This window comes from Balearica regulorum, chromosome 4, assembly GCF_011004875.1.
Source record: "Balearica regulorum gibbericeps isolate bBalReg1 chromosome 4, bBalReg1.pri, whole genome shotgun sequence".
NCBI lineage: Eukaryota > Metazoa > Chordata > Aves > Gruiformes > Gruidae > Balearica > Balearica regulorum.
Window position 1 is genome coordinate 33932737 of NC_046187.1, and position 20256 is coordinate 33952992.

General features: G+C 43.0%; 1 protein-coding gene across 5 annotated transcripts in view; it reads right to left on the reverse strand.

Moving 5' to 3' along the window:
* The window catches only part of FBXW7 (F-box and WD repeat domain containing 7), a 186164-nt gene extending 166770 nt beyond the window's left edge, over window positions 1–19394 (reverse strand). For 3 of the 5 annotated variants that reach the window (XM_075751700.1, XM_075751698.1, XM_075751697.1), the window contains exon 1: window positions 18822–19394. The gene's annotated coding sequence lies outside the window, so the exon portion shown is untranslated. The remainder of the gene's footprint in view (window positions 1–18821) is intronic. The other 2 variants (XR_012835289.1, XM_075751694.1) reach the window with 2 other exon arrangements.
* Between the last annotated feature and the right edge of the window lie 862 nt (window positions 19395–20256).

The window sequence follows — 20256 nt, forward strand, 5'->3', positions numbered from 1 at the left end:
GAGCTCTGGACAGCTAGAATTTTGCAATTTGTTTTATATCTTTATCTATCTTTCCAATGAAAACTGCATCAGAACTACCAGTTTTCTTTGACATGTACAGCTGGCATCAGTTACCACCACATATTCAAGTTACAGATGGTGCACAGTCATAATATCGACACAACCTCAAAATCAGTTCCCCAACAGCGGGCTGTTAAAACACAAGTTTCCATACATAGTAGGATGAATGGTTAAAAGGTATTACTCGAAGCCACACAATCTCTTCCATTCCATTACTCATAGCAATACTTTGGACAATAAGAATTTACAAATATCAATTGTGTTCAGCCAACTGTTGCCTCTGAACCAAACTTCCATGTTGACTACTTTTACAGTATTTTTATAGTAACCATTACAAATGTCAAAAACCTTGGGTACCTTCATTGATTCTAAACAATTCTGAGGGTCTAAGTTCCTTTTAATTTTGTACATTGGAGAGCTGAGGTACAGACTCAGTGGCAAGCAGAGAGTTGCTGAGGAATACCTGTGAATATCTGGCAGAACAGGGTGCTAGCATGGCCTTTGGAAGAGGGGGCTCCTTCAAAAACCAGGGCTGACTCACCATTTTTTAGGCTCACAAGGGAAAATCAAGTATTTTGAAGACATATAAAACAGCATTAAAAGCAAAACAAGGGTGGGAGGACAGAACTGGACAAGCAAAGGGGGAGAGGAAAAAAAAAAAAACAACTGCAACCAGAAGGAGACAGGGAGATAGCACCAACAAAAGAATGCACTAAAGAGCAACATAAACCACCTAGCACATGCTGAAAGATCACAGAGAGAAAGATGAAAAGCAGGGAAGGCAGTAACCAGCAGAGGTAGGAAAAGAGGGCACTGCACACAATGGCAACGAACTCCAACCCATCTCCTCATGGGAAGGGGAAATGAAAAAAAGAAAAAGTGCTTTCATGCTCTAAATTTCCTCTAAAAAACCATGCAAATTTTACATTAATGACATTTTGATGCTATAAGATTCAGAAGAAAACTAAAGAAAGTTAAAAGCTACTTCCTCTAAGCAGCACTGCTAAGCTATAGCTGCTAACCAGAGCTTGATGGCAAGTCAGCTCCTCTCTGAACAGGATCGGCAATGCACAGTCTGAACACATCCTCAGTGCACTGCTTCTCCTCAATGTATTCATATACAAGCTCACCCAATCTTATTCCTAACTTCAAAAACAAGTTTATAGGGAACAACTGTCTCAAAAATTAAATCTAGATAAATTTATGCAGGGATAGCTTCACTGTTTGTCATTGTTTTCTCTGAAGAAATTGGGAGCTTGCTTTCCTGAAAAATTAGGAACACATTAGGGCATGAAACTGCCCCATGAGAAAAACAATGATTCCAAACACTCTATTGTAATACAAATAGAGACACCACTATGAACTAGGCCCAACACGTCAAAACCATCAAGCATACCAGGGGATCCCTACAACAAAACTCAAAGTATAACTAAAGTGTAAAATACGTTCCAGCAGCTGCTCCCACCAAATGACAAGTGCTCCAGTGCAAACCTGAAAACTAGAAACCAGGCAGCTTACAGAACATCTGAGCTCCATTGTACTCCCCCAATCCTAAAAAAAAAAAAAAAAATTTACAGAGAACAGTAAATTGTTCTCATACAGTGCTTTCATTAAAAAGAAAGTTCCTAATCCTTTTAATCATGATTATAACTTCACGTTATGTAATGTAAATACATTTGACAAATCTATCTGAATCCCCAGCTTTGCAACACTGTTATTCTAGTTACAAAAAAATGCTCATCTTTTACAAGTAAAATGATAAGTTTTTAAAGCCATTTGATAATTCCAGGAATGAGCTGGGGTACTGAAATATCCCACCTGATTTAGCATCCTTGCAGTACACAGACATCAACTTTGAGAACTAATTATCATCATTAATAAAAGTCTAAAGCATCTAACAAATTTCCTCTTTGTCTTATCCATACAGGCAGGAAAAAAATACTAATTGCTCATGTAAACAAATTCTTAGGAAGCAATTCAAGAAATAAAATACGGCCACTTAATTCAATCAAAGGCTATGGTTATGTGTGTTAACCACTTAAAACAAATCAGACAATCAATAACAAAAAAAAAAAAAAAAAGAATTTTTTGGAAGACTAAAACACTTTCCATTCAGAACTAATTGAGTACCTACTTGAAATGCTTCCTTACAGCTACAATACAAATACCTTCTTACTTTATACACAGGTTCCATGAAAAACAGCCTTCAGAAAGTCAGTCTCACCTTTCCTTGTTTCAGGTGGTTAACTATACTAAGCCACCTAGCAAGAAAAGCAACAGGACAGATACACACAGCCTCTTGATTTTTACGTTGCTGAACTCAAGTCGATCGGAGAACTGCCTTGCTCTTTTCCCCGCACACTTTCCTTCTTCACAAAAAACTTTTTATTGTGCTTTAACAGAAGGTCAATGGCTATCACTTCTCTACTCTAGCACAATGGTGAATTGAAACAAGAACCCATAGCTGTTTGGACCGACAAAGCAACCAGTATGTCTAAGCCAATAAAGCGATTTGTTCATTAAAGCTACTAATAAAGCAACCTTTTGTTAGTCTATGAAACATCAGAAACCTCATAGAATGCATTTAACTATGCTTTCTTAAAAATCACCAACTCAGAAGTTCTAAAACCTGTTAACTTCTCCACTTCCTTAAACTGATAATAAAAAACCTTAGCATTAACTTTTTAAAAGACAGTATGTGCAATGCAAACTTTTATGCCTACTCATCGACAGAAAAGTTTAAGATTCTTGCTGAAGGTATCGCCCCTTGCTAAAAGCTCAAATTTATCACATGAATGACTTATGCAAGGTTTCCTATGGAACACTGGCAACCTATAATAAAGAGACCACCATAATTCTGTACAACAACAACAAAATCACTTAATGGATGCAGGCAGTTTGGATCCAAATCTAAAGACTCATTTGGATTTGACAAACTGAAGAAATGAGAAAAGCCATAGAGAGCAAAGATCAAAAATGCTCTAAGTACTTGTACCCATTGCTTTCAATTAAACTGAAGCAGACAAAGTTTGAACTTAATTGCCCAGTGCTCAGTGTTGTTGTGTGGGGTTTTTGTAACTGTTCTTGATAACCAGCTTTAACAAGACTGTGGCCACAAACTTCCTCCAAGCAAGATCAGTATTTTTGCCCTAATAACTTTAGCTGTACAGTATTAGCAACCCTTGAAACAATTAATGAAAACAATGAAATGAAGTCTCCTCCCTTACTCACAATTTCTAAACTTGCTTCATTAACAAGTCAGCTCCATTATACTGTGAATGGGGGGGGGGGGAAGGCGCATCTTTCCACGTAGTCACCATCAGCTAGGCAAAAAAGCCAAGCAGATATAGTTCCTCTAAACCACTATATTTAGAATCTGCGTAAGACATTTTTACCAGCAGTAACATACAAGTATTGTAGCTGCATAACATGTAAACACAGACAATAAAGCACAACAAGATCTGAAGGGGGAAAAGTATGTATATGCACACTATTACTCATGTTTAACAGTGCAATACCCCTTGTGCTAGTGGCAAGCCAGTGTAGAAGGAATCTGAAATCATTCTTCTGCTACCATTTCTCATCTGCTTCTTTATGTCAAGCATAGTGCTAACTACTGGGGTTTTTATATGCACAACTACCCAAGCAAAAATAAATGAGCAAGTTTCGCCCTTATTACCGCAATTTCTCAGGGACAAGATTCCCATTTGTTATACTGGATGTAGCATTTAAATTCTCAGTGGAAGTTCTTGTAACAGAATGATGGTAAAATATTTGTCCCCACTCAGAGATATTTACAATTAGCCAAAGTTCCATCCTTTGCTATTCAGAAAAAATAATCTATATTTATAAAATAAACAAGTCTGCTATCTAGGACAGTGATAGCATCCCTCTCCCTAGACTGTGACTCTCACTATCAAGCCATGAGATTATATCCTCCTTCTGGAATTAAGTGCTTATTCTAACAATAACACTTCAATAGCATGTGAAACTTTTCAATGAAACAGTTGTCAAGCAGCCTGATAAGGCACAGAAAGACTGTGCTGATAGCTGAAATGAGAGTCATACAACGAGTTTTGCAGTCTTCCTGGCTACTGCCAAGAAAATAGTTAATTAACAAATAGTCAAGAAGCAAACAAACTACCATCACATTTCATAGCAAAAATGGACAGGTAATTTTACTTAATTGTAAAGTTTCAACCATCTTCTAAGGTTTTCACTTAAAGCTTTTCTCGGACTTTGGAGTCTTTTGCCTGCTATTGCACCACTGACATGTGCTGGCAAAGAAAACAGCAGTACAATAATTATTGCAAAGACACTAATTCTAAAGAGTTACACAACACTCTTCCTATATCCTCCTTGAGAATGAATAAACATGACTTCTAAACAGCAATTAAAAATAAGTTTAAACATAATGCTTTCCTAATTAAGGTCTGACTTCACATTTTGCTAATTCTCCCTGCCCATACCTGACCAAGTTTTTCAATGATTTTAGAATCAGATGTTCATTTGGGCTTAAGAAGATTCATACAAGAATAAGATCTCCATAACAGAATATGCTGCCTGATATTTGTGATCAACTACACTTTGCAGTTTGCTTAGCTTCCAAAATTAATCCTCTGCTTCAGTTCTACTCCTCTCACAGTACAAAGTCAATGGAAATTATTTTCCTAAATAACTTAAGTACTTGACAAATCCTGTTCTTCAGAAATTAAATTCTTGCTCTTCCAAATAAATAAATGCAAGCTTGGACTAATGAAAAGATTCCGGTACTTTTTACATTATGCTATCAATGAAAAACTGACAATCAGTTTTGTTCTGAGGCAACAAAAGTACATCACTAAGATGTCTGACAAATTTACATTTGTAGCTAATGATGCAGGAAACATTTATGCAGACATCTAGCTTTCTACAGGTATTCTTATGACCAAATTTAAGTCTATACTTCAATGACTGCAGGATCAGACCTGGATTTCATTTATCTAGCTTCACCTGTACTCCACAAGAACTGTACGATAGCCTATCAGTAGTGGCAACAGAAAATTAACCACTGAGTTAATATGTTGTGCGAGGAAGACTGCAAAACTTGTTGCATGACTGTTTCAGCTATCAGTTGTCTTTCTGTGCCTTATCAGGCTGCTTGACAACTGTGGTCTTCAGATTTGTCTTTGTGATAGTGATCAATTTGACACACACACACAGAGTAATAACCTATTATTACTATTTAAAATCAGCTTTTAAAGAATTACTTTAAGTTACAAGCCATTAACACCTTAGTAAGACCTCAAGATGTAGCTTACAGAATCTATTTCTTACACATTTATCTTCTACAAATCAGCTAGTTAAATAAAGGTTTTAGAGGTTTACAGAAAACCAATAAGCACCAACTTTACTTTTCTTCACAAAAGTACTCATATATATGATGAGAATTAAAAAATAGAGAAGTTGACAACGCACTATCAACACAGCAGATCAAGACACAACTTCAATTACAAGAGCTGAATTTTTGTTTGCTTTGCCTGGTTGCAACAGTTGTAATACTAACATAGGAAACTTGCTATTTATCATTTCAGAAAGATCCTACCATTTATTATTATTTTTTATGATTTTTATGATTTTTTTTAATGTCATCAAGACACTGAAACTTAAGAGTTGCTAAGCTGATGTTCTAACCATGTTAAAAGACAGCCACAGGAACAGCTATACAGGAATTGCCATTTCCTGGAGACACAGATGAGAATTCCTCATCCTTACTTTAGTACCCGTCATTTCCACAAGGTCAAGCAATTCTTCAGTAAACATCCCCACTACAGCCAAAACTTCAGTTCCAGTTGCTATTCCTAGGGTTGACTTCAATCCTGAACCACCAGTAAGCACTGGTGCCCAAATAGCACCTCTCCTTTTGAATAATAAAAAAAAGAAATCAAGCACTTAGTGAAGAAATATCTTACAGATGTGCACTGTTTCAGCAAAAATTACTTAAGTACATAAGAACTGGCACTTGAAAAATGGTGTCTTTCAGACCAAAGAGCCCAATTTCAAGGGACTGTGCCAAAGAACAGCAAGTGACATGAAAAGCAAAGGATAGTAACTGACTGACTGTCCATTACCCCTTCCAACACCAACACTAAGCAGCAACTAAAGAAGCTAGTGGGAGCCACCTTCAAAACACGAGTGACTCTTTAGGCAATAGCTAGTAGACCTGTGGAATTTGTTTCAGAAGGATGCAACGGAGATGAATAACTTACATGAGTTCAAGGAGAAATTGGACAAGTTCACAGAAGAAAAATCATTCAAGAGTTTCTGAGTAAACAGAAACAATCTCTGGCTCGGAGGTTTTGTGAGCTGAAAGTAGCTGGAGAGCAAGAACAAAAAGAAAAGTATCTAACACTTACTTTGTTCTCAGTGTTCCCATGCATCCATTTACAGATGTTTTTGAGATGGGTCATGTGAAGAATCAGGGAACTTCTGCGTTGCTGTACACAATTTTCTCTTTTATGGCTGTGATCAGACACAGGATACCAGGCTAGAAAGAACATCAGTGTGATCCAGTGTGGCAATTCTTCTGTTTTAAAATTATTTAACAAACACATTTTAAAACAGAACATTCCAATTAAAATATGGAAAAAAGTATTTTAATGTTTGGATCCCCCCCTACCAAAACTGCCAACTTGATAAAATACATTAAATGTTTTAATGAGCTTGACCTTTCATTCAAAATATTAGTTAAAAAATTATTATACCTCTACTGGAATAACATTACTGATTATTCTCCATCAAAATACCTACAGCAGTTTCATAGCTCTGCCTCCTACACACTGTGTCTGCGCAAGCTCTTAGTGGGCAGCAGAACGGTCTCTACCAGGACTACAGTCCTGGCTGCCATTTTTCTCCTCAGCAAAGCTAAATGACTCGCTCTGGGTTGGGTTTGCAGGTTGTTTTCATTCCTGAAAAGGGATACAAAAAAATAGATGGAAGAACAATTCACAAGCATCAGCCTGTTCACTAATTTGGGAGACCTCTATACTCCCGTTTGCTCCCTCTCCACTGCACATCCTGAAGTTTCTGTCATCTGAATTCATGACCTCCTAGATCAAAAAAGTCTAAGAAGGTATAACCTGAGCACATGCATTTCTCAGCTGCCAGCACTCCACCACACAATTTGGGGGAGTGGAACAGAGCTAACAAACCTAAACCATTAACAGCTCGTTTGGAGAAAATCTTGTACTTTTGCACTTTCTCATTTTATTAGCAGAAATCAGAATTGGGTTATGTCAGAGGAGCAAGAGAAAAAAATTAATTTGTAAATATTAAAAAAAAAAATCACATTAACCTCATACTAAAAATATCTAATATTAGAATGTGAGAAAAAGTCAGTACTTGCCTCCATTTAAAAGAGCCAGAAAATATGATTTAGCATGTTACATACAAACAAGCTAGCTGAAACAATTGTTTAGAGAATGCTATTGTAAAACATATGCAGGTTGGTATCAGAAAACACACACAGCATGGTTTTTTGAAAGGAAGCTGCTTTTTTAGGCTAGTAGAATTTTGTATCAGCAGCAGCAAACTAAGGAGATATTGCTGAAAAACTGACTTTCAAAAAGCCTCCTCCAAAGTCTCAAGAGGCCATTAGGTAAAATTAATGTTGGCGTTAGGGGAAAACATTAGGCGTTTAGATGCCAGCAACAAAGCATCAAAAGAAAAATCAGTAAGTGATCTGTTAACTTGCAGAAAAGGGCGAACAGCAGAAGGCCAGGGTTCTGTACTATTTCACATATTCCCTAATGGTCCAGAAAGCAAAAAGTGGCAAAACCCACATCAAAATTATTAAGGTTAAGACAAGAGAAGGAACTGTAAGAACTTCAGATAGTCTAACCAAAGGGATAAATAGGGAAATACATGACAGACAAAATGAACAATTGACAAGGTACTGCATGTCAAGGTGAATATTCCACTCACCAACCTTCTGGATTTCAACAACAAATTCACAGACACATTCACTCTGGATAGTCCACTGAAGAATGATATTCAGCAAAACAAAAAAGTTAGGTTGTATATAAAATGTTTTGAAGAATATTAGAACTGGTACATTACAAACTGAACACAGCATTCTAAGTAGGCACTTTGTAAATATACAGCACTCCAAGTAGGCACATAATGTAAAAAAAAGATTTCAAATACTAATTAAACAAAAACAGTTTCAAAAAAGTTGAAAGTTGATGACAGTCACCTTAAAGGGGATGCCAAAAAGCATCAGAAAGATCAGGCATGTTAAGTGTAACTCAGAGATACAGAGTAATACACAGGAAAAGGTATCGGAAAAAAACTAAGAACTTTGAGTTCAACCGAAGCTTTATAACAAGAAGAATATATTCAACTAAGCTACAGGGTTGAAACATCATTAATAACACAAGACATTACTATGAAATTCATGATTAATACAATACATTTCCATGCAATAATTGCTCATATCCTCAAACTTGGTGAATAAATAAATCACTTAAACTACAAACAACATACTCTTAAAAAGGATTACATGGTTTATTAAACAGCATAATAAGCTGTAACAACAGTTAAGACTGATCTTGAAGAATAGTGAACTACTAAAAGTTTTATACGTGAAACTCTGCAGTGGCACTACACACCTTTCCAAAAAGTGATTCTGAAAAGACAGACAAAAAGATACACATGTCGTATCATTAAATCCTAATTATTTTCTGGAGATGGCAACCAATAGGCAGAAAGAATAGTACAAAAGTTAAACTCTCAGCTCTACAATCAATAGAATTCTCAAATATGATTTGTTTCTTCCTCTTTGCCAGTAGCCAGCAAGTGTACACATAGCTCTGCAATAGTCACAGCACATGCTGCCCAGTTTGCCCAGCTAGCAAACTAAAAAAAGCTTGGTAGGTTATATGGGGAGTAGCATAGTAGTCAGGCAGCAGGATCTGAACATACTGTGATAAGGGCGGTCACAGAAGATAATGGCACAGTAATGAGGACTCTCTTACTGCAGTGGTGGGATACAGCAGCAGACAGAGGGTACAAATCCACAGGAAACCAGGTTTTGTTAGCTCTGCTGCTCATAGAACAATTTGTTTCCCTTGTGTTTTACAGATTTGAAGACTAATATTTCTGCACACTGCAGCTTTGATCTCTGTGTTAAATGTAGCTCTACTGAATAAAAGGATTAGTTTGTCCAGACTGGCACAGCTATGACTGTGATATGACGAGAACTCCAGGGAAAAACCTTTGAAGATCAAGTGCATGCTCAATTTTGTAGGTTGAATTACCAGTAGTAGCTGCAGATGCTTTTTTTTGTGCATACAGCTTACAGTCTGATACATACAACAATACTTCTGTAGTTTAGTATACTGACTATAAGCATTTTTAGATTACTTAAATTTGTCTTGCTGTTAAAAGGGGCAATCCCACTCCCCCCTTACCAAAAGGCTAAGAAGTCATGCAGCACTAGCACTTATGTTGGTTCACAACTGACTGGATTTGAGAAGTGGACAACCACAAAAACCGAAAAAAGGGTGGTGGGGGGGGAGCAAAATAGGCCCTTTTGGTCGCAGCACATACTCCACACTGGCTTCAGCAGATCATCAAACCACAACTGTGAGGTTTCAGGGCACAGTTAAGCTGATCTAATGGCCAGCCAGTGCCGAAAGGATTCACCATTAGCTGTGCATCCCCTGTGCCAGCTCTAATGCACATCCCATGTCATACTGAGCCAACTCAATTTGATTTTTAGTTCCCTTCTCACTTAAATTCAGGGAATTAAAATAGAAAACTAACAGCACAAAATTAATTACCAAAAAGTCAGATCAAAACAGTAGCTAGCACAGGAAGAGGTTGGGGGTGAGAGAAGCTGTTTGGAACTATTCCTTTCAGCAGCAACTAAGCAGGTCAAATGCAATATGAAGTGACAACCCCGTAAAGGACAAGTGAATATAACATCTCGGGAAACCTCAGTCTTTGCAACATTCAAAAAAAATTTACGAAGGCAGGGTAAATGGCTTCAATTTTAAGTTTCTCTTTCTTAGTCTTCTGCTAGGTCATGCCTAACCTACGCAATCAATTTTGTTCCCACCATACTGCAGTGTAAACAAACAATAGGAACAAGAAGGACCAAAACCTTAACATTTCTTTTGTGCCACCAAACAAGCTTTTGTTTTTCCAGCCATTCCCAGCACCCTTTCGAAAGGTTCCCACAGCCCATGTAAACAACATGCAAGCTGAGCGGGATGACTGTACGTACCTCCTACATCGGCAGCCAGCAATCGCAGCGTGCAGCTCCCCTACCTAGACAGCCACACATCCAGCCCATGACATGGGACACCACCCACCTCTACCCTTCAAACAAAAAATCCTGCCTGTGCTCCTGAGTCATACCGAGTGTTATCCAGTGCTCCCACCAGGCACAGCCAAACATCAGTAATGGCTGAGCTGAAGTTTGACCCTCGGTTATTTCAGTAGCAGCCCACTTCTTCTCTGTTGCATATCAGGAGTTACTTGATTTCAAAATAGTCAAGCGTAACAGTATTCAAAGGACAAATAACAACAAAACAATTTGCAAGATTTACCATGGCAATAAGCTATAAAGCTAGGAATACAACACAAAACCTGAAATGAAGAAACAGAATGTCCTGGAAACAAATCAAATATAACTGAATGTCAAAGTTGTTTTGCTACAGCAAGCCATGTCTGAGAACCACCCTAGTTTTAGTGCACTCTCAGATATGTAAAACTTTCAAAATTAAGTTAAACTTCTAGACAAGCTAAGAAGCTGCCATTATGGAGATAATCAGGGCCATTAACACAAACACACTTCTGTATTACAGGTTTGAAAAAAGGAAAGTTCAGACACCTGTCTATTAGGGCCCACCTAAGACTAGAGCGCATGCAAGATACTCGTAGTAGGACCTATTTCACACATATTATCACTTCCCTGAAGACACATAACGTCAAAACATAGTTAGAATTACTGCTGTGTTATTAAGGGGCTACCAAAGCCTGAACACTACTCTTGCCATGTTTCGTGAACACAAAGCGGCCGTTCAGGACCACGCACCGCACAGCTGGTACTGCAGAGCAAGTCCAGGGCAAGACAAAGTCCAGCACACCAGGAGTCAAGCAGTGACTAAGTCTAGCTCCTAACTGGACCGGAGATCGCACAGTTAGAATCCACCTGCTACCACAGATAACACAGCTAGCATGCCATGAAAGCAAAGGGGTGCAACTGCTCCCTCCTGCCAGAGGCTTGTCACAAGGGTGTGCATCTGCCCCCCTCTTGGCTAACCCAGAGAAGTTTAAACATGTACCAGGCAGGCAGTTTGGGACAGGGGGGAAGCACAGCACGCAGAATCATAGTCTCCTTCCGTCAAGACTCTTGCAACAAGTAGTAAGTCAGAAGAAAAACAATTCCCAAACACAGTGCCCCAAGCAAACTGATTATTTCCAATTCCATCTTGCTGGAATATCCAATAGGGCCTGCTATCTAAGTGTGCGGAGAAAGAAACAGTGTCAGAAATTTCCTGGCAAAAACAAAACCCCACTCAGCAACTTTGCCTTAGCATGATCTAAAGGATTCCCTCAAGATCCATAAAAACTGTCACTATTGTACTCTGCAGTAAAGAAAAAAGTTACCTGTCTTTGCAGTGATCCACCCACTCACAGAAATGCCACGGATCTGAAGACATATTCATCAGCTCTGGCAACAACAGACGAAACTACCACAGCAGAACTCAGAAACAAACACTACAAATAACTTAGAAGAGGGTATCTCCAGAATCACAGTTTCAGGGCCCTTTTCTATTGTGCTAGAATATCTCTTGCTTTGAGCATCACTGCATGAATTAAAACAAAATTACAAGATATAAACAGCAAGAGAAGTAGGCACTCCTGGGACACTGCAGGTTTACTGACCCACTGACCCCAGCTTAGGGCCACAAGTAACACTGCTTAGCGAAGACACAGCATTTGATAAAGCAAAGGTGTTGACATCCAATCATGAACCAAGATTCAAAGCCATCCCAAATTACGTGGGACCACACTTGCCACAAAAGATGAGTAACATTTCTTCAGAGAGGCTTGAATCCAAGGTTGTAGTTTTGGTTATCATTATTAAGTGGCTATGGCCTTAAACACTGAAGAAAATATTCTTTTAAAAAACAGCCTTACCAGGCAATGGAGAAGTCAACAAAAGCACGTACCCGCTATTGAGAGACCTAGCAAAGAAATGCTAGGGTTTGCAGCTACTGCAATAGCTAGTGAGCAACTTCTCAAGCACGAACTACGCTAGAATGCTGAAAGGCTTGCGCTCGCCAGGGAACACACTGAGCAGCTTGCCCTCCTAAAAAGGGAAGTTGGGAAAAAGCTTGAAACCTTTTCTTCCCCATTGGCTTTGGCTTGTGCTGTTTTGGGCTTGTCAGTCATTTAGTGAGACAAGTAGCTTGTCCTGAAGTAGCTTGTTTGTTTCTGAAAACACTGTGAGTGACTACTTTCATTCCTGCAGATACATAAGGACACACATTCTGTCCTATAAAGCATATCACATATTTTACATAACAAGAACAATATCTTTTCACTTGCAGTTTGTAGTACGGCATACCCCATATAAGCGTAGGCAGATCCTGCCTGCTACAGCAGATCTAAACATAAAGTTTCACCTTAAAGAAAACATGATAGACTTTATCCTGAAAAATGCATGCTCCAAAAGCATTCACCAGCATCTGTGAGAACACAGAGCCAACACGTGCAGTAAGGACATTATGCCAGTCGAAGAGAGCAGAGTTAAGCAGATACTGTCAACAACACGCACCCTGGGTTTGCAGTTCCTGTCCTTCAGGAGTTCAAAGCAATTGCCACAACCTACAACAACACAAAGCCACAGCTGAGTAACCCTGACTCTCCATGACCAAGTTCAGGAGTACTTCGTTCCATCAAAAAGATCCCCCAATGCTCTCTGTGCAGTCCGCTCTCCACCACCACCCTTAAGCTCTTTGATCATCTCAGCAAGGGAACACACCAGGGATGTCTCTGGTAGCCTGTACCACGTCAAGGTCTCCTCCCACCTTCCTGGTTACCCAGAGCAACATTTCTAAAGGAAGAAGTGCTGAAGGAGGAGAACGACAAGTTTTGACATCGGTCCAAAAGGTTGAGGAACTGGAAAGGGAACATAGAAACTAGCACAATGATTATCCCAGAATCAGTTTAGGTTTCTAATTTTCAAAGAGAGACAGACCCATGCATAAAGAGGGGGACTAGGGAAGAGAAAGAATGAACCCATGATTACGACCTGGGATACTGCAGTGGCAAGACTCCTTGATCAAGGTTTATGGAGAGTTTAGAGGAAACTATTGCAACTCCTCCTCCCCACAACGTCCCCTTCACCACAGCTCCGGCTCCACAAGGCCAGGTCTCAGCACAGCATGCACCTCTTGGCCCCACCTGTAGGCAGCTCTCCTGCCTTGGTAAGGAGGCAAATCTCATGCTTAGAAAATGTTCCTTCAGCAGCATGCCCTGCCCTCTGAGTACAGCTCACCTCAGCGTGCCCGTGCTGAAGAGCTCAGAAACTTCTCAGTGCTGCTTATCCAGAGAAGCAACAGGCAGCTCACACCATCTGTATTACTGAAAGGTTTCCAGGAAAGCAAGCGCTTCAAAACATTCACATTTTGGACTGTTTAGAATAGCCAGTCTTAAATCAGGAAGCATTGCTTAACCCTAACTAGCTCAGAGCTTTCCCTCTGCTACAAGCAGCCATCCAATTTCAGGTCACAAGACAAACTAAATTCACATAGGCCTGTTTAGCCATCCCCTGCCTACTACAGGCTTACTCAAGACTGTAGCTGCTAGAAAGCAGTCTTGTGTGACCAGTCAGAAACACAGATCAAGCAATTTTAAGAAACACATTACTTTCTCCCCAAACATCCCAATTACCCCAATGACATCAAGGGCACATCAAAATGTGAATCAGTATTATAACAATGTATTTGCATTACAAAATCTGAACAGCACTCCCAACCTTCTGTGAGAGTATTAAAGGGAAATTGCTTTTCTTTTTTTAAATACAATGTGAGGTAAACAGCATCGCTAAATGTATCATACTGGTACAACTCTCCATTTTAAGGCCTTATTTGTGGCTGGTCAAAAAAACTAGACAAATTTCACTAGTTCATACTGCAACAGCCACCACTGATCATGTTGGAGGGATTTATGAGGGAAAATAAGAGCTGTTTGAGAGCAAATCTTGCTCTTGTAGCTACTTCTGAGCATGCACCTGCTGAAACCATCACATCAGAATTGTACCGGCAAAACAGCACGCACCAACACTCCTCGCTCTCCAGCGCAGAGCCAACCGGCTCAGCTCAAGATGCAGGCAAAGCTTTTCTGAGCTAAGCAAGCTAGTTTTGGACAATACAGACTGTTTCACACACCTCCTCTTACCAGCCAAGCTGTGGGTGCTGTATTCTCTTAGCCACATCTTCAATTGCCCCACCAAATGGGAAGAGATGTCTGCTGGTACATTAAGACACAACATTATAGAAAAAATACACTGTTTCACCCTTGTAAGAATAACTGCAGTTGTTTCAGAAAATATGGAGAAAACAAAATATTGAAGAGCTACTGAGTAATAAAGACTTATCTATTTTGCAAAGATTAACAGTCTTGAAGAGATGATGACATAGTTTTTGTCATGGTCAGCACAAAGCAGATTGAACGCAGTAGTTCCTCTTTATTCTGACATTCCTCACTTTTGAGGTACTTGACCTTGCAAATTAAATTATAATAAAATAAATGCATTTTGATTCCAACTATAAACTATTTTTGTCTGAAAAGAAATCTGCTATTTCAAAGTAAATATTGGGGGGAAAAGCAAAACAAAAACCCCACTAACAGTTATTGGGCTTCTTTAAGCACAAACTTCAGGAATACGGGCTGCAATTGGAAGCGCTTACAGACATCAATTATATCCACATTACTGACAAAAACCAGCAAGGATCTATTGGTAAACGCTTAACTGCGATGTATACATTGATACAGGATGAACACTGGAGTGGCTGATCAGAATCACTGGTGGAAAGAACTAGGCAGGATTCACAACATCGCAACAGAATACTTGCTCCCATTGCCTCTCCCTGCCCAAGAAACGTTCCCTCGCAAGTGGGCTGCAATGTCTTGCATATGCAAAGTTCTCAAAGGAGAAAAGCAGATGTGTACTGTAATATTTAAGTAAGAGCCTAATCAAGTCGTTTATTTACTGATTCCATCTGATCAGAGAATGGAGCTAGAAAATGATTAGTTCATTATTTCACCCATAATCTATATAAAGTGAAAGCTGAAGAACCATGTTTCATTCTCTATTGAACATAAAATTGTGACAGGTGAGGAGCAGACAGGGATCAAGTATTCTTCCTTTCTCTTCACACAGGAATTAGAAGGTATCAAAACAGCTGATGAACTCATATATTCAAAACAAGTCAGTAAGCAGTGAACTGCCCACCCTTCCCTCAAAGCCACCAAACACACGGACCAAAGAGGAAGCCACTAAGGGTTGCCGAATGACGCAGCCCTAAAGCACACACTGATGGTAACTGGAACGGTGTTCTGGGACGGTGTTCTTGTAAGCACATAGTGCTGCCTACAGTCTTTCACAGACATCCACTGGTGACCACTGAGAGACATGGATACTGGGCTAAACTGAACTTTGATTTAAGCCAGAACAGCCTGTGTAGTAACCGGTGGCTGTACCGCCACAAAGCAAGACCAAGAAGTTTGTTAACAGTAAGTTAACGTCGACGCTTACGTGGTTCTAGGTCTTCATCAGACAAATATCTGAAGTCTTTGTAGCCTGTGCTGTCGCAAGAGACCATCTTAAAGTCGGTAGAAGTGATCCTGGTAAACAGATTTTGTCTATCCTGTGAATACATGGAACATTTCAGTACAGAACCATCCACCAGCTTCCACAAATTCACTAAATCACAATACTTTCTGTCATGGAAGAACATTTTCAAGAGCGATTACATGCAATCCTCATCATCTCTTTCAAGAATTACCCACTATACACAGCCCACATAAGGGAAGGCTGAAGCAGCTCTGCAGATAAGGTCTTTATGTTACTTTTATTTCAAATGCAATGTACATACCGTCAGTTAACAAGCATGCGATCTTCAGAAAAAGATCCAGAAGATTAAACACGTTCGTTAAATACAGCCTGAATTTAAAACATGCTGACCAAAAGATACTCAACTAACTTAGTTTACTTTAAAGAAACAGAAGAATAGCATTCCTCTCTGTTTAATAACATTGCCAGGCCTAAATCATCACACACCATTCCTTTCCTTTACTGATTCAGAGACAACAAATTCCATTGAAGTAATTAACAAAACTTTTGCAAAGTACCGCCTGCGTACATAATGGGGGGAAGTAAAGGTATTCTGTCAGGCTAAGAGTCTAAAGATAAAAATTATTTCTTTTCCTACACTAAAAAGCTACTTATTATAAAAGCTTCTCTTAACAGTTAATGCAAATGAATTTCACATACTTTCCAATAAACATTTATGTTTCCAAACAGACACCACTGTAATAGTAAATTATTCAGCTTGAACAAAGGAACTACATTGATTAGATCTAAGCTGCAATAGGAGGAAAAACTTAAACCTTGGCAAAAATAATTTTAATAACATAAAGTGATGTATCTTCTTGAGGTATTTATGAACCTGGAACACCAAGAAGAATGCGCAAGTGCCATCAAGAGACAGAACCAGGCTGCCATTAACAACTGGATGGTGATAGACTGGGAAAGGGCGGATTTAAGTTTGGAACAAGGAAGTGACATAAAAGCAAGCATAATCACCATGTAGGAAAAAGGACGTAGTACCTTTTAGCTCCTGTAGATATTAAATACAGCGTGGCATTGACCATCTCCTTAACACTATGGCCTGAAGAGAATGCAACTTCCTTTCCTGAACTCCTAGTTCCAGGGCCAAGAAAAGCAAAGAGTAAACTGGAGAGATCAACTTCTTTTACCCCCCTTTTTAAAAACAGCAGTGATGCCAGGAAGCTTAAGCTACAGAGATATTTCAGTCTAAAAAAAGAGTATTCTGCTTACCTGTCAGCATACTTGGTCTCAAAAATAAACTGCAAAATATCAGGTGCTTCGTCTACCTTTGAAACTTCAGGTTTTCCCCTGTTTTCAGGGGCCATCTCTTTCCCAGTGGAACAGACAAGTACGCAGTTGGGAAACAGACTGTACGTACTCTCAAATGCATAGCACAAACAAACTAAAGCACAGAGCGAGCACACATTGCTGGAATTGTGGAGTGCGGCTTCTCATTCACACACGTGTATTTTAGACCTTCAGCCACCGCACCTTTCTGCTACATTTTAGTTTTCTCTACTTCCATCTGGCAAAGAAAAGGCAGAAGAGCAGGACCCTAGCAACTGACCCACAGGATGCTCAGAGGCTGTTTATTCTTCTTTTAACAAAAAACCAGACAAATCCTACAACTTTTTCCTTCAAAGTCTTTCTAGATTCCATCCAGAGAGATGGGGAGAGGCAGTGCTGAGGCTAGACTCATGCAAACAGTTTTTGCACAGAGTTACAATTTCTGGATCTATATCCAAATACAGTCTCATCAAATAAACAACATTCAATCTCTTTACTTTTTAGTATACATCCTTGTCATATGAAACTAAGCGTTAGTTTAGGCAGATTTTAACTGCCGAGTAGTACAATTTAACACTGACAGTCATAGATGTTCCTTCCCCGACTAACTACCGTGATGGTGTTTTCTTCAGTTAAGAGCAAGATACACTATTAAAACAATCTAAGTCTTGCTGTAGTTTTTGCTCAGAGGGAAATTCTGCGTGCTGCAGAAACTCTAACGACCGAAGTAAAACAAGCCCCAAGCAAACCCATCCGAGTCCCATTCCCAAACGAGACCCTTCCTTCCCCAGCCTCGGAGTAAGGCTTGGGGCGAGAGCAAGAGCACTTGCTTGTGCTCAGTGAAGAAGCAACTTCTCCGATAAACAGGAAGAGCCAACACTACTACTTCTGGCTTTTAAACTGCATTACAAAACGCTTTCCGTGAAAAAGCAACTCCTTAATAACGTTTCCCCGTGACAATTAAGCGGCATTTTCCACCTAAGTGTTATGTAAATGAGCAGGCAGGAGGCAGCCACAGGGTCTATTAGGAGCCACTCAACCCTTTACAGGAGGGGAAAAGAAAAAAAAAAAAAAACCAAACCCACAACACACGGGTGCGTGCGTGTTTGTGTGCGTTTGAAAACCTCATTGCTTACAGCACCGCGGCCGTGCGCTTCGCTCCCTGCCTTGCACAACTTTCCGCCCCGGCGGTTCCGCTCGGCTCTCACGGGCGAAGACGGAGGGGGGGTCCCGAGCCCTTTAACCGCCCGCCGCCTTTGTTCGCAGGGGCCGGCGCTCCCGGCCAGCGCCGCGGCGGGTACAAAGGGGGCGGCAGAAGTTGCGGAGGAGACCTCAGCCCTTCCCAGGGGCTGCGGCGGAGCCCCCCCCCCCGCCCCCCAGTCTCCTCGGCCTGCGACGCGCAGGAGCGGGGCGGGGGCCGCCCGCCCGCGGGGCACCAGACCGTGCGCAGCCGGCAACGTGAGGCGCATGGGAAGCGGCGTCGGCGCCGCGCCCCCCGGCCGGGCCCCCGCGTGCTCCACCGGCGGCCCCGGGACACCCAGACTCCCCCCCCCCTCCCCCGCCGGCTCCTCCCGCTCACACTCACTTTTCGGGACGGGCTGTGCTGGGCTCTCCCTCCGCTCGCGGCGCGCACGCCTTCCCGCCGGCGGGGCGATGCCGGCGGCGAGGCGGAGCCCCCCTCCCCTGGCGGGAGGGGACCCGCTGCCCCGGGGCTGCCGCCGGGGGCCAGGCGGCTTCAAGGGGGCAGGCGGGGCCAGCCCCCCCCCCCCCCCCCGAGCGGGCTGCGGGCAGATGGTCCTCGGAGCCGGGGCCGCTCCCCCCCCCCGGCTGCGGCTGTCCCGGCGGCTCAGGTGCGCCGCCGCGTCCTCTCACATGGAGCCGCCGTCTCGCCGCCCCTCGCTGCCCCCCCGGGCCGGTCCCCGCGCCGCCGCCGCCGGCCGGCAGGCGAGTGGCTCGGGCCGCGGCCCCCGCCGCGCTCTCCCTCTCATGCACTGCGGGCACCGCCGGGCCCCGGCTCCAGCGGCGGGGAGGGGGGGCCGCTAGGGCCCCAGCCGGGCGGCGCAGGGCAGCCGGGCGGCGGGGCTCGGCGCCGCGGCCGCTCTGCTCTCCGGCATGTGGGAGCGGGGGCGCTGGGCGGCGGGGCAAGGCCGGGCCGGGGGGGGGGGGGGGCGGGCGCGGGGGGGGCGGCGGGCAGCAGCGCCCCGGGATCCGCTCGTTTCCTGCGGCGCCGGGAGGGGGCGGGGAGGGCGGGAGGGGGCGGGGAGGGCGGGCGGGCGAGAGAGCGAGCACGGCGGCGGCGCGCGCGGATGACAGCCGTAACCCAGCAACAGGCCCCGCCCCGCCTCCGTGCCGGCGCGGGGCGATGACGCCAAAGGAGGGCAAGGTGGAGCCGAGCAGGTACCGCCGCGGCTGCATGGTTCAGCCCGGGACAAGGGGGCGGCGCCACGCAGCGGAGCCGGCCCCGCACCGGCCTGCGCGCAGCCGCAGTCGGCAGCCTCGGCGCGCCCCGCCCCTTCCCGCCGCGCGAGGATGGGCGGGGCAGCTCGTGAGCTCAGCCTGGAACGGGACGGTGGGGCGGGATTGGGGAAGCGCACGTGACGTCAGGGGCGCGGGGAGGGCGCGAAGCCCTTGCCCGCGCGCACGTGCGCGTGCCCCCGCCCCGGCAGCGGGGAGGAGCGGGCGTTCGCGCTGCCATAGCAACGGCCGGGGCGAGCGGGGCGGCGGTGGCTGCCCGGGGCAGGCCGCTTCCCGACTGCTGCAGGCTGGTACCGCTTCGTGTCCGTACCCGTTTGGTTCTGACCGTCTGGTGCCGGACACGCAGCGGTCCTTGCTGTGCCTCAGCTGCGCGGGCGCTGCCAGGGCTCGGGACGTACCTGTCCCTCGGCTCGGGCTTCTCCGCAGCGCCGCCGAGCTCCGGGTGCCTCAAACTCGGTAACCGGGATCACGGTTACAGGGGCCCTGCTCTCCTAAAGATTAAAAAAATACATAGTAATTACAGGAGCTTCTGACGTTTATTACAG